Below are 12,208 nucleotides of genomic sequence, written 5' to 3'. Positions count from 1 at the left end.
TCTAATCTGTTGCTTTTTGTGATGGGGCAAAGAGTTCAGAGGGAAGTGGAAACAATAGAAAATATTGACAAGTCTGAATATTGGTTCAATAAAAAGCTTTTAAGAATTAAAACACTTATCAAAATTGGTCAAGAAAAAAGGAAAAACACAAATAACAACATCAGTAATACAAAAGAAAAATGACTACAGATACTATAGTAAACAAAAGGATAATATAGAGATATTATGACTAACACTATGCCAACAACAGCTTAGATTGCAAGCCTATTTCTGGAGTGGGGTGAACTGCAGTGCAGAATCCACTTTTGTCTCTAGAAAACTCAGATGAAAAGAACAGATGCTTTGAATGACAAAAATTACCACAACTGACAAAAGAAGAAACAGAAAATCTAAATAAATGAAGAAATGCACTGTTTTCATGAGTTAAATACTCAGCATTAATAAATGTCAACTGCCCCCAAATGGATCTATAAAGTCAATGTAATGCCAATTGAAATACCAACTGGCTTTATTTTTAAAGGAAAGGACTAGTTTATTTAAAAGTATGAGGAGATCTGTATCAGCCAAAACAAATCTTGACAAAGAGCAATAAAGTTGGAGGACTTAAATAAGATCACTTTCAAGACTCACCATAAAGTTACAATAATCACACAAGTATGCCATTTGGTGCAAATAGAGTAATGTAAATATCTGTAATTAAAAAGAACAAAGGTCTCCAACAAGTAATGTAGCCTTGAAGAAGAACACGCCAAACCTAAATAATGACATCTGCCCCTAACTACTGCTATTCTACATGATACTGCAGGTCCTGGCCTGGAAAACTAGGCAAGAAAATTAAATAAAATCTTCCAGACTTGAAGGAAGAGGTAAAGCTACCTTTATTTGCAGATAACATAATCTTGCATACAGAAAATTTTAAGGAATTGCTTAAAAAAATATTATAAAAATATACAACTTCAGCAAGATTGCAGGGTTGTTTTATCAATATACAATAATCATTCTATTTCTACATTTTAGCAATGAATATTCTGAAAATTAAATTGGTAAAACAAGTCCACTTATGATAGCATCCAAAAAGAATACAGTATTAGGAAAAATGTTAACAAAAGAAGTGCGAAGTTTATACTTTGAAAATTACAAAATATCATTAAATGAAATTAAAGAAGTCTAAATAAATGCAAATTATCGTGGGCTCCTGAACAAGAAGACTTAATATTATTAAAGTGGCAATACTCCATTTTAATGTTTCCACACTATCCTTATTAAAGGATACAGTTTCTACACTATCCCTATCAAAATCCCAGCTGGCATTTTTGAAGAAATTTTGATCTTACAACTAACATGCAAATTCAGGGGCCCCATAATAGTCAAAATAATCTTGAAAAAGAAGAATAAGGTATAACTAGTACTTCCAAATTTCAAAACTTACTACAAAACTACAGTAATCAAGACAGTATGGTAGTGCCATAAGGAGATATATATATGAAATAAATGGAACAGAATTCAGAGTTCAAGATAAACCATTACACTGATGTTCACTTGCTTTTTGAAAAGGATAACAAAACAATTCAATGAGAAAAGAATAGTCTTTTCACAAATGGGGTAGGATAACTGGATATTCTCATGCAAAAAAATAAATAAATAAATTTGAGTCCCTTCCTTGCAAAATACACAAAAATTAACTCAAAATAGATCATGGACGAAATTTCAAGACCTAAAATTACAAAATTGTTAGAAAAAACAGAGTAACGTTTTGTGTCCTTTGTTTAGACAGCTCTTCTTAAACATGACAACAAAATGTAAACAACAAAAGAAAAAAAGAAATAAATTGACTTCACCAAAATTTGAATATTTTTAGTTCAAGGGATTCCCTCCAGAAAGTGAAAGGATGTGGAGAAATTAAAACCCTCACACATGTCTGGTAGCAATATAAAATGATATGCCACCTTCAAAGAACAGTCTGATGGTTCTTCAAAATGTTGAACATGTGGTTGGAACCAGTAATTCCGTTTCTAGTATATAATCAAAAGTAATGAAAACCTTTGTCCCCACAAAAACTTGTATATGAATTTTCAAATAAGCATTATTCTTAGTAGCCAAAAAAATGGGGAGAAAAACACAAATTTCCAGCAACTGATGATAGGCTTAAATAAATTGTAGCATAGCCACACAATGGAATATTATAAAGGCATAAAGAGAGATGAAGTACATATACTTCATAGATGAGACTCAAAAACATTATGCTAAGTGAAAGAAGCCAGTCACGAAATGCCACATATTATATTATTCCATTTTTATGAAATGTCCAGAAGACAACTCTATAGAGACAGAAAACAGATTAATTGTTACCTAGGTCTGCAGGGTAGGAAAGAATTGGACAATAATTGCTAATGTGTATAGGGTTTCTTTTTGGTGTGATAAAAAAGTTCTAAAGTTGATTGTGGTGATGGTTGTATATCAATAGTGTATACACTAAGAAACATTGAATCCTACACTTAAAAGTGGTAGATTTCACAGAATGTGAATTTTATATATATATCTCAATAATGTGTTACACACACACACACTCAGAGCAAGAGCAAAATTACTCTTCCAAATTCAGTTAAGCAGAAGTTTCTCACTTGAGAACAAAAATTTTCTCAGAAGTCTTATCAAGGCGTGAGTTATTCATTGTATCACCATCACACAGATAAATCAGTGTGAAGAAAAGTGATAGAGTGAAAAATAGCGGTTATTGAGAGATTTGGTTAGCAGTCATTTTGAGCAATCAGGCTGTACTTTGGCAAATCGTCTAACATCACTAGACTTCAATTATCTCCCCTGTGCATAGGGCGTCTGGACCAGAAGACTTCTGCGGTTCCCTCTATGTCCAAAATTTTAGCATTTCCATTAAAAGACGGGATTTACATTTTCATTACCAGAATGCTGCTTTCCTATTCGGTCTCTCTTCTAGAATTTTTCCCATTTAATGCTAAGCTATCTGAAGCCTTTTCCCATACTAATACAAATGTTACTTTCCTTCTAAATCGGGACAATTAGCTGTCTATGATTTGAATGCCCATTGCTGTTATGTACTACCTGCCGATTGTCTTAAGGCAAAAAATTCTACTCAAAAGGAGAAGATTGTGGAGATAAATAGCATAAAGGTGTTCATTTTAGAGCCAAGGAATGGCTCTAAAACAGTGTTACTTTTGGACTTAGCTTTGTTGCTGAGAAATCAGTCCCAATATTGATGATATTTGCACAGATTTTAGAGCATGTGATTATCAGTTGGGCAGTAACACAGATATTTGTTATTCACACTGTTCTTGACACATAATTCATTTCCAAACATAAAATAGCAACTTCCAACCATGCAGAATAAAGCGGTTCCTATATATTACTAAGAAACTGAATACTGTGACAATAGAGTGGAGAATGGACTCTAGATGCGGAATACTTTAAATTGTATGTAGTTGTCCACAATATTGAGTCCAGGGGGTGGATGCTGGCAAACTGCTCAGTCTTCCCACTACGGGAAAGGTCAGTGCCTCCATAAAGTGAGAGAAGATGTACTACAAACATTTTATTACTAATCTTTGAGTCCATTATTATGTAAGTTATTGATGCTTATGGTTTAAAGCCTGGAAATTGAATGGCCAGAACTGAGTCCCATGTGTAACCACAAAAACTTCCTCCAGACATTCTCAAGTGTTAGTTTTTAAAAAGTTTCATTTAGAATTATGATCATTCTCTTTCCATTTTTTTTTAAATTTTGTCACTATTAAATAACAAGTAGAATAGCTCACATTTTGCTTAAGAATCTCTCTTTGCCCAGACACAAGTTCCACAGTGATTACATTTATTTTGCCTGCGAAGCACGCATGACTCCCAGAGCACAGTTTCTTTGTGAACTGCCTGATTCTGTGACCTGCGAGGAGAGGTCAGGCTACAATGAACCCTTAGAGAGAGAAATACTCTGTAGTTTATAGAGGGTCACAGAAAAGACATCCTGAGTAGTGAATGGGGCTTCCTTAGGGAGCAAGGGGCACTTGAAGACATCTCGCTGTCAGATCTTTCTCCCTCATCCCCACTCTGTATAATTACACACAAATAAAACCAAGTCACAGCACACGCTCACAGAAGGCTGGAGTGGGGAAAAGGTTCTAAAAGGAAATCTGACTACCAAGGTAATAAAAAGAGAGAGAGAGAGGCCCACACTTTTCCTTAGACGATGTGTATGTGCTCATTGTCTATACAAGGGCTATAAGGGTAATTTATTCTCATTAGATGACACCCAGATCCCTTCCAGTAATACTTGAGCTATTTTGGGGAGAAGAATGTCTCTAAATATAGGGCTGCAAGCCATCATTTAAGACCACCGTAACTGAGAGGAAGTTTTACTTCTGTTACTTTTCTTTTTAATTTTCACTTCTAGGAAGTACAGAAATGAGGGGTAATCCCCTATGTTCCATGGGCCACATTTCTATAAATTACTTGAAAATATTTCCAAATTTTAAGCATTGGAGAAAGGTGTTGGGTTTATTATACCACCTCTTCTTTAGTTTTATGTATACATGCAACTTTTCATGACAAAAATATAAAACAAACATCTGTCAATATGGCTACAATGCTTTTCTTCATTCATTACAGATCTTTGAAAACAGGAGCTCATGACTTGAAAAGGCTTAGGCTTGCCTGCAAGAAGCTTACAAACCAGAGTTACATCATCTGTAATTATTTCATCAGCAGAACTCAGAAACAAAAAAGAGATGGAAGACAGAATCTCCAATGTGGACCAGAAATGTGCTTTCCTTGAAATTCAGAAAGTCTGTCTCTATAGAAATTCTGATATCTGAAACCAATTTAAGAACATTTTGGGATATAGAAGAATGGACAACATCACTAAGAGCTCTCCGGGTGCTTGACAGCAGCTATGGAATCTACCCTCTCTGTGTCTGGCCGTATATACATGTTTGCTAAATAAACAGGCCACGACATAGACTCTCCTTTCCTTTAGAATTTGGGGCATTCAGGGAAATTACTCTTCCCCCAGATATGGTTCACTCCCCCACTTCTTTTTCAACTTTGCTGTCATGTTGATCTTGGACTTGCAGCCTCCGGACCTACGAACCCATAAATTTCTGTTGTTTATGTCTCTTTGTGTCTGTGGTGCTTTGTTACGCAGTCCTAGGAATGTAACATAATGTCCATTGTAAGTTTCTTGAGCAAGCATGGTAATATGTGGAAATACATCTTGATACATGACTGCCTCTTGATCTTGCAAGCATTTCAAAATGACTCTTTAAGCCAGCTGAAGCTGAACTTCCAAAGATCACCTGCAATAACCTAATTCCTATACAGAAGCCCTTTCCTTGTTTTGTGTTCTGTCATCCAGCACCACTGACCTTCCCTGGTTCTTGAAACTTCAATAGAGTCCCATTCACTTTTTCACTTCGTGCTTCCTCATCTTAATCAACAAATGACTGTATGCTCGTTTCGTTAAAAATCTCATTATTCTAATTCTATGACTCTAACATCATAGTATGATGGAATGACTCCACATGCTTCACTTCTCAAACCCTGAACAAAGAGCTTTATTGAGTACTTACTATATGTAACACACAAGCTACACAACTCACTCTACCAAGCCTTGTATATGTATTATACAACTTGACCTCTGTAATGGTTAATTTTATGTGTCAATGGGCTACAGAATCAAACACTACTCTAGGGGTGTCTGCGAAGGTGTTTCTGGCTAAGATTAACATTTGAATTGGTACACTGAGTAAAACAGATTGTCCTCCCCAGTGTGAGTGGGCCGTATCCAGTCAGTCGAAGGCCTGAATAGGAAAAAAAAAGGCTGCATAGGAGGGAACTCCTCCTGCCTGACTGCCTTGAGCTGGGATATCGTTCTTTTCCTTCCTTTAGACTTGAACTAAAGCATTGTATCTTCCTGGGTCTTGAGCCAACTCACCCTGCAGGTGGTGGGATTTGTCAGCCTCTGTGATTGTATGAGTCAATTCTTTATAATAAATGTCTCTCGATAGATAAGTAGATAGATAGGGAGATAGATAGAAAGAAATAGAGATATATAGAAAAATATAATCTAAAGATATACATCCCCTGTTGGTTCTGTTTCTCTGGAGAACCCTAACACAACTCCATAATACCATGAGGGACGTACTACAGATGAAACAATTTAATCATATTTAATAAAAGAGGTCCAGAAACATGCTTGAGGATGCACTGCTTGAAAGAGACTGAGCCAAGATTGAAATCCAGGTCTGTCTGACACTGTATCTTAACCCCTACATCACTCTTCTTTCCTTTACCTGAACATACCTAAAGCATGACTGCTATTTCTGTTAATGGTATCATAATTTCTCCTGTAAAGAGGCTCCAATCCTCAGAAAGAACTTTATGTTCCCCCATCTTTCTAACACTAATTCATCTTCCAAATCCATTCATGTTTCTCTCTTTGTTTATATTCCAGCTGCTACAACCCTAATGGAGTCCCTGAATCTATCATGGTTTCAAGCAGCATGTAAACCGAATTGGATGCTTTATTCCTCTTCATCTTTCCACTGTGCTTTATTCGTGTTTCACTAAGCACATGGATTCCATCATTCCACAGCTCAAAAGTCCTGAGTATGGATTGCCACTGCCTTGCCCGGGGGTGTAGCAGGACCGACATTCTTCTGATGTGCCCCTGCTCTGAGGGGTCAGGGCTCGTGCTTACTAGTGGTAAGATATTTTCAGTTATCACTAGAGTGCATCAACATCCATCCCGGGGAGTTTTCTCAGTCTAAACCTACACCCCATTTGAAATTCTTACGTGGCAATTGGGCATCTGTCTTCTGAAAATGATTCCCTGATGCATGTTCTCTATTGCCATTTACTGATCTAGAGGATCAATTTCAAGCTGACTATAATGTCATCTCAGTTCTGTTCTACTTTTCTAACCTTTCAATCCACTGATTTGCTATAGAAATTTTCCCTTCCAAACGAACCTTTGCTCCAGCCTCTGCACACACCCTGTAATTCCCATTCTCTATAAATTTCCGTGTGGCAAACACATAACTTGGGGGGCCTCTGAGTCCTTCCCTATTTATCAAAATCCACCCATCCTCAGTGCACAGCTCAAAGCCGGCCTCCCCAAGGCATCCTCCCAGACCCCTGGGGCTTCGCCCTGCTGGCCTCAGATTATCTCCCTGCTCTTGGGATGCTCCGTTTTCAGGATGGAATACGATGCAAGTCGTGTGGAGGTTCAAAGGCAGATAAGTGTCACCCCAGGAAGCGACCCGTTCATGATTCAAGGTCACTGAGAAAAAACAACAGAAAACATGTCAAGCGATACGGCGTTTACTGACAGAGAGGAGACAGAGGGTGCCTAAGATCCAGCGCCCCGCGGCCCTGCTGCGCTGGGTCCCCCACGGCCAGGGATGCGCTGCGCCCCCAACCACGCATCTCACTTCGTGCTCAGTGGAAGGATCCTCACTCCTCCCCCGGGGGTCTGAGACACAGCAAACCTGAGGGCCATCCAGGCAGGCATTTAGGCAGAACTCAGGCGTTCACACTGAGCCCAGAACAGAGGAAGATATCCCTGCACGAGACGATGTGCCCAGACTGAGGGCTCTTTATTCTCGGGAAAGAAATGTTGCAAGCCCACAGCGCGTTCTAAGTGAACAGTGGGTCTCATCAGACTGCGAGCAGGGGGCTGCCTTTCCCGGTGGTAACAATTGTCCTTGCAGTCTTAACTGGGTATGTACACACTATATTGTGTCAGAGCTATTAATATTGTTCATGTACATATGTCTTTTCACCTCGACTCTACTATATGCCATGTGAGTAACACAACTTATTGCCTTTGTATTTCTCAAAGGATCTTGTATATGGAGAATCAGTAAACATTTATCAATAAAAAATTGTTTGAGGTTGCAGTGAGCTGTGATGATGCCATTTCACTCTAGCCAGGGCAACAGAGCAAGACTCTGTCTCAAAAAAAGAAAAAAACAATGCTGAAGACAGTGATCAACGCTAAGAAAGTTAGGGCTGAATGTGAGTGTGCCACTCAGGACAAGAGGAAGTCGGGCCCTCACACTTTCACCCTCACTCCGACTCAGTACTTGTTTCCACAGCCGAAAGCATTTCCAGCGCCTCCTCCTCTGCCAATTGCAGAGATTCCAGAATCCCATCTGCACCTAGAAACTATGGAAACATTTTACTTTCTTTCCCAATTAAAAAATAAATGACACAAATTGCTCTTTGCAGTTGCATAATACACTTACCAAAAATCATACAGATCACATCATCTATTGCCTTAGCTCATCTTGTTTTTGGTGAAAAACATCTCACAAAGTAATTTGATAATTTATGACTGGGTAAAAATATTTAATATCACTGTATGCCAGATTTTTTATGCCAAGTTGAGATTTAAAAGTTAATGGCAGGCTTTAATTAGAACAATTTAGGGTTCACAGAGTTTAAATTAAAATGAAGTTGAAGGAGTTCAACAGCTAAATTATTTTGCTATTTAAGATAGAAAATATAATATTTCCCTGTAATTATTTTCTGTCTAACATGGACATTTATATTACTGGTCATTATAGAACTTTTAAGGATTGTTTTTCTCCACCCAGTTTCCCAGTTGCAAATCCCCATTATCAATGGGTTAGATTGAGTTTAGGCCTTTTTGTTCTTTTCTTTCTTTCTTTTTTTAAAATTTATATCTTCACAAAAAAACAACACTATTGAGTGCTATGGCATCCTATAGAGAACTCCAGTCTTTGGTCATAGCATTAAGAGCTCTTGGTTTCACAGTCCCACATGACCTCTTTGAAATGGCCTATTCCTCAAAAAACTAAAAATAGAACTATCATATAATCCAGCAATCCCATTGCTGGGTATATATCCAAAAGAACAGAAATCAGAGATATCTGTACTCCCATGTTTATTGTAGCACTATTCACAATAGCCAAAATGTAGAATCCACCCAAGTACCCATCAGTAGATGAATGGATAAGGAAAATGTGGTATATGTATTCAATGTGATATTATTCAACCATAAAAACGAATGAAATAATGTCATTTGCAGGAACATAGGTAGAACTGGAGGACATTACATAAGTGGAATAAGCCAGGAACAGAAAGACAAAGATCACATGTTCTCACTCGTATGTGGGAGCTAAAAAAAGTGGATCTCAGGGGGGTAGAGGGCAGAATGGTGGTCACCAGCATCTAGGAAGGGGAGTGGGAGAAGGGAAGAAGAGAAGTGGGTTACTGGGCACAAAACTACCGTTGGCGAGGAGGAATGAGTTCTAGGGTCAGTACAGTAGGAAAATTATAGTTAATAATTAATAGTGTATCACAAAATAGCTAGAAGAGAAGAATTGTAATGTTCTCAACACAAAGAGGATACATTTTTGAGGCAATAGATACCCCAATGACCTCACTTTGATCATTACACATTGAATACAGGTATCAAAATATCACATGTGTCCCCAAATTATATACAAGTATGATATATCAATTTGAAAAGTAAGGCCAGGCGCGGTGGCTCACGCCTGTAATCCTAGCCCTCTGGGAGGCCGAGGCGGGAGGATCGCTCGAGGTCAGGAGCTCGAGGTCAGCCTGAGCAAGACCCTGTCTCTACTAAAAATAGAAAGAAATTATCTGACCAACTAAAAAATATATATAGAAAAAATTAGCCAGGCATGGTGGTGCATGCCTGTAGTCCCAGCTACTCGGGAGGCTGAGGCAGTAGGATCGCTTAAGCCCAGCAGTTTGAGGTTGCTGTGAGCTAGGCTGATGCCACGGCACTCACTCTAGCCCAGGCAACAAAGTGAGACTCTGTCTCAAAAAAAAAAAGAAAGAAAAGTAAAAGAAAAAATTAATAAAAAAATAAAAATAAATTTTTAAAAAGAAGTTTAAGGCCTAGAGATTTAGCAATTTTATAATAAGGAACTGTTTTTTATTCGGCTGTCAGCCCACCAAGGGTAGAGGCAGCATTTACCCATTCTGATTATTTCATCTCTCCTTTCTTCACAATTGTGCTTTCCAAAGCTCAAACTGCGCAACACCTCATTGAGTCTTGAGCCAAAGCATAAACCTTGTCCCTTTACAGACTGAAACCACCTACATTCCCATGTATTGAAAAGGTTAGGTTGAAAGCTAAAGTTCTCCCTACAAATCCCAATTTGTGGCCTCAGTGTCCTGAAATCAGAAATTAAAAGATAATATTCCCAACACTCCTTTGAAAAGTACCATTGAGGAAAGAATGACTGAGGACTATTTCCCAATTCTGTTCATGCAAAAGAAGCATTTACTGGAACACAGTGTAGCTTTGTACCTTATAAGGCTAACAGTGGACAAAAAGAAGATAACTACTGAATGAAGTCTGGTTTTTAAAAACTATTTTGAAAAGAAGCTTTTTGGCGATACTCATTTAATTTCTTAGTGATACACAACTCTGACAGAAAATGCTTGATTTTTTTTTCCTTAATCTCCTCCTTAGTCTTGGCTTCCCTTCAGGCAACTTAGTCCACCTAGTAGCAAGTTACTGCTACAGGGTTTTGGAGCTTTTTTCCTCTCTCATTTAACTACTTCACTACACTGCCTGAAGCTTAGCACCCAGGAAATTTTGGCAGATTCTTCAACAATGTCTCTATAAAATAAGTAAGCATTCATTGGAACAGACTGTCTGTGACAAGCATAATTTTGCTGATGTAAAAAAGAGGCAATACTAGTTTCCAAATTTTTGATGATCGCATTTTTCAAGCTATTTAGAATTATCGATAAAATTAACGTTACCTATTTTAAAAGTTAACTGTCTAGTGTCATATGAAGGCCCCTTCAATTTCTACTAAGTCATGCTTGGCAAAACAGTCTAGGGTCAAAAGCCACTCTGAGATAGCATTAGATGGTGATGAAGCAGGTACTAATTCCAGGGAGATAAAACAAAACCAAACCAAACAAACAAACAACAACAAAAAAAAACCAGAGGAAATAGCAACTGTAAAACCATAGCAACTGCAAAATCACAGCATCTTTTAACCACTTTGTGTAGAAGCAAAAAGCTCTTCCAATTCATACCACCATTGGAATATTATGGTAAAATACTTGATGTTTGTAAATTAACCTTTCCCCATCAAAAACATCACACAGTATCAGGTCAGTTAAATAAATAACACTTAGCAAGATGACCTTCAATTTTCTTACACAGGATTTGACATCGCCGGTGTGATCACTTAGCCATAACATCTTCCAATGGAGAAAATTAAATATTTGATGATACTGCATAATTGAAATCTTGTTCAATATCATATTATTTAGTACAATTCTGCTGTTATTTTCTCATAGTCATGAATGATCACCATGCTACCTTAGTAGAGACAGCGGTAACGAAAAACATTTGAAATATCTGTGCTTTATCAAATATTAATATCAGTAATAGAAATATGCATATAATAGTTATTTTTGCCACTGTTTAAAGAATTTTATTTATATTAACTCAGCACAATAGCTGTATGTGTTAGAGCTACCACTTGCCCCATTTTAAGATGAAAAAATGAGTCACGGAACAATTAAGTAATTTGCTCAAAGTCACAGAGCGGCCTGCCCATCTAATACAGTGTTTCAAATTATCTGAAAATTCTCGTGTCTTCAAAGAAAATTTAGTACCATCTTTTCTACTTTAAACCCTATATGTATTTAAATCTATATGTTTATAATCTGTAGTTTAGTTGGCTATTACCTAAGAGTGTTAAATATGTTTCTGTTTCCTCTGAAGACAGACATTACTTTAGGCTTGTGCTTGTTTATGCTTGTTATATCTTCCAAGGAAGGATGGTTAAAAAGAAAAAAGAAGAAGAGCTATCAGAAAAAAAAAAAAAGAGTAAATTAGGACACATTAAACAATTTTTGCAAGTAATTGTTGAGCACCTACTGTGTACTGTGCTTGAATTCCTTCTATCACATTCCCACCTGGTGATCAGCTAGCCACTGCAAACCCACATTCAGTGTTCAAGTCAATAAAATGCCTGTATCTACTTTAATTCCTAAGAGAATCCAAATTTACCAAAAATTACAAATGCACATGTCTCAAGTGATATTGACTATACGGATTTAAAAGAAGTGTCAATATGCATTTTCAGGCTGCAGAGATCAATGCATGCTTAGAACTGATCAACACATTGCTAAATTCCTTTTTGCTAACATGTCATTCACG

At 37.3% G+C, this 12,208-nt stretch overlaps 1 non-coding gene across 1 annotated transcript; it reads right to left on the bottom strand.

The window, feature by feature from the left end:
* Positions 1 to 8,701: 8,701 nt before the first annotated feature.
* On the bottom strand, positions 8,702 to 8,829 carry LOC123649570. The gene has a single exon (XR_006739070.1). It is a non-coding gene; the product is annotated as a small nucleolar RNA SNORA25 (small nucleolar RNA).
* Between the last annotated feature and the right edge of the window lie 3,379 nt (positions 8,830 to 12,208).

This window comes from Lemur catta, chromosome 13, assembly GCF_020740605.2.
Source record: "Lemur catta isolate mLemCat1 chromosome 13, mLemCat1.pri, whole genome shotgun sequence".
In the NCBI taxonomy this organism is placed as follows: domain Eukaryota; kingdom Metazoa; phylum Chordata; class Mammalia; order Primates; family Lemuridae; genus Lemur; species Lemur catta.
Note: the sequence above shows the minus strand (reverse complement) of the source record. Positions and strands in the feature narration are given on the sequence as shown.